At 39.6% G+C, this 5721-nt stretch overlaps 1 non-coding gene across 1 annotated transcript; it reads right to left on the bottom strand.

Moving 5' to 3' along the window:
- Positions 1-3622: 3622 nt before the first annotated feature.
- LOC136401914 (U6 spliceosomal RNA) lies at positions 3623-3729 on the bottom strand. The gene has a single exon (XR_010750837.1). It is a non-coding gene; the product is annotated as a U6 spliceosomal RNA (small nuclear RNA).
- Positions 3730-5721: the final 1992 nt, after the last annotated feature.

Raw genomic sequence — 5721 nt, 5'->3', positions numbered from 1 at the left:
TTTATCCTCTGCTTTAAAATTTTCTGTTTTGCTAATCCTTTATAATGCATCTAATTTATTAATATAAGTGTACATATATTGAAAGCATGTCCTCAAAAATATTTTACTGATGAAGAGATGATAAAAAATGTTTGGAAACCACTGGGGCAGAGCAGTGGTGGCAGTTAGCCTCATCGATAAGCTTAAATCTGAATTTTTAGAACCCCTGGTATGGCCTGTTTTCTTCGTAATTTTTTATGGGAGTGATAGTTCTCTGGGCAAGCAACATGAGAATAACAATAGCACTACTTTTTTTCCCTACTGATCATGTATCAGGTTTTACCTATGAAAACAAATTAATGTATTTGTACTAAGACACTCTCATTCTTTGTGGCTCACTCTGGTGATAACTGTGCAAGTGATCTATATCTAAATGGTGGAGAATTGATAACATTCAAAAAGCAGCCCAGCGTCAACTCTCCTTTCTCACATAGCAACTAGAATCACAGCCCAGAATCGCAGGAGCTCAGAGCCAGTTAATAACCAGATAGCACTGAAAAATTCACTCAAGCAATTATTTTTGATTAAGCCTATATGGTATCTAATAATGATTGAGATGAATTTATTTAAACCCAATGACTAATTTTTAATGCTCACTTTTCCAGTTAGTGACCGTTGTGACTTCTAGAGTGACCCTAAGTCACCTTGGATTCACCTTAATTTCCTAAATAGGCATGCGTATCTTGTTCATTATGCATGAAGCTCTTTTTGCAATGGTGAGCATTGTCTCACCTCCTCTTGACTTTTGTTAATCGACAGCCACACAGTCCTGTCTTGGGGAATATTGCAAAGCATCTTCAATTCAATAGCATTTCTGTGGTCGAGGGGTTTTATGTCATTACAGAAGTTCTGTAGTCGATCTGAATGCTATATTCCTGTTGTAGCATTATGTTTGGACTTTATCCTAAAAGACCGGGAAGGGATTATGTTTGTTTTGTTTGAACGTTTCTTATCACAGAACTATGTTGGAGACAAACCCCGATGACACAAACATTCAAACACCACCTTCAGATGGAATATTGATTTATAAAACAACAGTGCACAGCTGCCAAGCTTCACTCTTGAATACAGAAGGTCTTCAATGCCCAACAAATTACTGGCATTTCTACCAATTTACAAATTAGAGTTTCCTCAGAATATCTCCCAGTTCTTAATATTCCAGTCACCTTCCTTTCCAGCCTTCTCTCTTGAAATCTGTGTGTGAGGAGGAAGGGGGAAGTGAAAAAGTAGAGCATTTGTAAAATTGGAGTGAAAAAAAAAATCTAGATCAACTTTTATCCTTAGGCAAATTATGCACGGAGTTAAATTAAACCACTCTATGTACTTGTAGATTGAAGAATCAGAGGTGGAGGAGGGGTCAGAGACACGAGGATCAAAGTTTCTGTTCTTTGAACAAAATCCCTTTGTCAAACCCTCATGCCACCTATTCTGCTTGTTAATGTTTGGACTGGGAGTGTCTAGCGGTGCATCAGCAGCAGAATATTTTTCATACCATTTTTTTTTTCATTTTCTGTGTGCAGCTAGCTCTACTTAGCAAAGCACCCGGTCCTTTGCCAGCTCTGTTATATGTCTCTTAAGGGAATATTTTTGTTAATTGCAAATATTTGATTGACAAACATAGGATGCAATTAGTAGTCAGGCACAGTAGGAATGTGCAGTGAACTGGATCCCTGAACCAATGGATCTCAACTCTCTCAGCTTGATCTGAAATCGACTAGAGCATTTCAACCATATGTTTGCCTCAAACTTCCTCTTTGCTATGAACATTGCTTATTTCCCCCAACTAGCTTCTTTTCACGTTGGTTCACCAAGGGAGCTAATTCCTCTATGATCAAGCCAAATAAAAAAAAGCAAATTCTTCACAAGTTTCAGTCTGGTGGGGCTCTTTGACCGTGGCTGTAAAAATTAATGTGGACAAGATTACACATGCCAGTTTTTCTTTTCCGAAGCCCTGAATAAAAAAGAGAATCCAACCTCTATTGAATTCAGACATTTAAAAAATAGCTATATTTTTTTAAAAGCAGCACCATCTGATTATCTTTATCATTACATTTTGCTTCTGTATACCTACAATAAGATGAGTTCTTTGTTCTGTCTTACTGTGGTACATGAACATTTTTTCTGTTTTTTTAAACTGTACCAATCATTCTTAAAGGTATTCTTTGTGCCACAAATCAGGTGAAAGTATTGGAGTCTGATAATATCAAATATTCTAAGTCTCCCTACCCCTTCAGAGAATTAATTTAAACACGCTTAAAACTCACAGAATTTGGGGGAAAAGAGAGAACCTCAAAGCCTTGAGAAAATGTAAGCTGTCTTCCTACCTATGTGATACAAAAATCAGAAAGTTGAAAGGCAAAATAAAATCTAGATGCCCCGAGTTTATGGCACTGAAAGCCACCATTGTCAGTTTCCCCCACCATAGATGCAATTCACATGTTATTTGGGGGGATGTGAAGTGCAATGAGTTGCTCTCTTTAAACGATAAGCAAATAAATACCAACATTGTGGATAAAGAGATAAGAAATCTCTCAAGGCAGAAGGGCAGCCTACTGCCTGCTTAGGAACATCCTGCAAGCGCGTGGCAAATGATGTGGGGACTTCAACGAAGATGGGGGACCTGAAACCCAGAGAGATTTTAAATTAGTTCAAGGACATACTGGAAGTGCTCGGTGATATGGAAATATAGGGCAGGAATCCTGACATGCAGCCCATGAAACCAGAATGCTTGTCAAGTCTGTCAATTATAATGTGCCACATTCCAAATAAAGCTTTAAAAACGGGCATCTTAAGGCTGCAAAGCACCACTGCGTTTCCTCTTGACCATCCTCCTTCCTCTAGAAAAGCAGCCATTATTTTTTAAAAAGTAGCCATCTGCCCCAAACATACAAATAAATGGTATTCTTCATGTTTGGAATATAAATAAAATCAGGGGAGAGCAAAGGAGGAATCTGGAGAAATAAAAAGGCAGTCTCACGTGCTCTTGCTCTCTTCTTTTTTCCTGGGAGTGATCATCCAAAGCTCAGTGATCATGAAAATATATGGGATGAATGTGGCTTATGCACTGACATAGCAGGTTCGTTGGGTGATTACGTGCCCTGTGGCTTTTACCATTAGTCAAGACAGCGTCTAAATGACCGTATAAGCCAGAGTACCCCAATGCACATAAGCTCAGTATTTGTCTGGGTGTCATAACTCCTTGGAATCACACAGAGGTGGAAGGGATCTGGTACCCATTCAACAGATGAGGTACCAGAAGCTCAGGGAACTAGTGACTGCTTTGATTACTAGACTTGATGACCAGAGATAGATATGTTGGTTTTAGACCCTTGATTAGGAAGAGTAGGGGGTGGGGGAATAAGAAATCAAACCAAAGAAGAATAATTAGAAGCCACTACACTTGGTTAATTAGGTGGCAACATTCTGAAATGAATGTTTTGTGAGGGGGAAGGGGGTAAGGGAAAGGGGATGCATGCTTTTTAGATAAGAACAGGGTTACCCCGCAGGAGGCGTGCTGCCCTAGAAGCTTCTGATAGAAAATCAAATGATGCACTGGGTAGGAGCGCTAGATTTTTTTTTTTTTTTTAATATGGAATGCTTCACGAATTTGCGTGTCATCCTTGCACAGGGGCCATGCTAATCTCCTCTGTATCGTTCCAATTTTAGTATATGTGCTGCCGAAGCGAGCACGGAGCGCTAGATTTTTAAGGTCTGCGTTTACCTCTGTGCTGTCTTTAGAGAAGGCCACTTGCCCTCAGGGAATCAGAACTTTTTTTTAGCGTTTTCTCACTCCCTCATTTTCCTCTTTGGTTGCTAATGTCTTGGTCTTTATAGGAATTCGCACCCAGGATTCAAAAGGCCTTTGGTGGAAAAGCCTTTCCCTTTCTTTACAAACCTCTGCAGTAGTGCTCTGGCCACTCTAACAGAGCTCCTGGGACTGCAGGGCACATCACAACCACCTTCCAAGTCTGCTTCAATCTAGATTGCTGGGTCTTAGCCCCAGAGTTTCCAATTCAGCAGGTTTGGGGTAGGGCTCCAGAGTCTGCATTGAACAAGTTCATCAGTACCGCTGATACTGCAGGTCTGAGAACCACACTTGAGAACCGCTTCTCTCTATATAGAAGCAATGATCAGCATATGTTATTGGCAAAAAGTTTCTTACCTTCAGCTGTGTAGAAATAGATAATAAAACCCTAGGAATGAAACAGTCTATGGCATGTATTAGCTGCTTAATAAATATTTTTGATTGATTGGATTGAGGCTTGATGTCACCTTTTATTTACTTACATCAATTAAAAAAAGATTTATGAAAATAAAAGGGTTCTAAAACATTTCTCCATTAGCCATACCCCAGGTTGGGTTCAAATCTCATTTGTGGCTCTTTATGGCTTTTTCATTATGTAACATTTCTAAATCTCAGTTTCCTCAGTTGTAAATGTGAGGGAAATGGGGCTATGTAGGAATTAAATATGACTGTTATTGCAATTCTTCTTAGCAAGTTTCTGAATGCAAAAATACCCTTTTTTCTTATATAATTATTGGTGAAAATAAAATCTCTGTGAGTAACAGAAACAAATCAAAGGCATTCTTTAAAATAAGAAGTGCAGACCTGGCCGGTTGGCTCAGTGGTAGAGCGTCGGCCTGGCGTGCAGAAGTCCCTGGTTCGATTCCCGGCCAGGGCACACAGGAGAAGCGCCCATCTGCTTCTCCACCCCCCCCCCCTTTCCTCTCAGTCTCTCTCTTCCCCTCCCGCAGCGAGGCTCCATTGGAGCAAAGATGGCCCGGGCGCTGGGAATGGCTCCTTGGCCTCTGCCCCAGGCGCTAGAGTGGCTCTGGTCGCGACAGAGCGACGCCCTGGAGGGGCAGAGCATCGCCCCCTGGTTGGCAGAGCGTGGCCCCCTGGTGGGCGTGCCGGGTGGATCCCGGTCGGGCGCATGCGGGAGTCTGTCTGTCTCTCCCCGTTTCCAGCTTCAGAGAAATACAAAATAAATAAATAAAATAATAAGAAGTGCACTTTAAATTGTGTCTCCGGACCCAGTTCTCTAAATACAAAAACACTACACATAGCCTCTTTGTACACCAGTGTGACTACAGTGCAAAAGTGAGCACAGAAACCCTCTTCACTAAACAATATATTTATTAGAACATTTGATGCAATAAATCAGTTTGTTTTAATTTATGAGGAATCACTAAGTGGTTTAATGGGTTAGCACATAACGAATAAATAACGGGAAATTTTAAAAACCAGTGCTCCAAGTGGCCCAGATGTTCATCAACTGTTCAAAAATACACACACCTGTGGCTGCGTATTAAAAGGCAAAGAATATTTTGTGTAGCTTTGTTAGTTTTCTTTCAAAAATATATTTTTAAAACCCTTGAAAAACAAGAGTCTAAAAAAACGTATAAGGTTAGGTTTACATTTCCAGATATTTTGGGGTCAGATATTTATATCTTTGTTTCTTTAAAGATAACTCATTTTTTAAACGAGTTCCCATCATGGAATAAATATAAGTAGAGTACTCAATTCTATAGAACAAATATATTATTTATGTGTTTATTTTCATTTATCTTTTATATAAATATTACATGATTCTTACTATGTCCCAAGCATTATTTTAAGTGCTTTACAAACATGAACTCATTTAATCCTCAAAATAACCCTATGGGATAGATATAGTTACA

Source organism: Saccopteryx leptura, chromosome 3 (assembly GCF_036850995.1).
Source record: "Saccopteryx leptura isolate mSacLep1 chromosome 3, mSacLep1_pri_phased_curated, whole genome shotgun sequence".
Lineage (NCBI taxonomy): Eukaryota > Metazoa > Chordata > Mammalia > Chiroptera > Emballonuridae > Saccopteryx > Saccopteryx leptura.
This window is presented reverse-complemented; position numbering and strand designations above follow the sequence as displayed.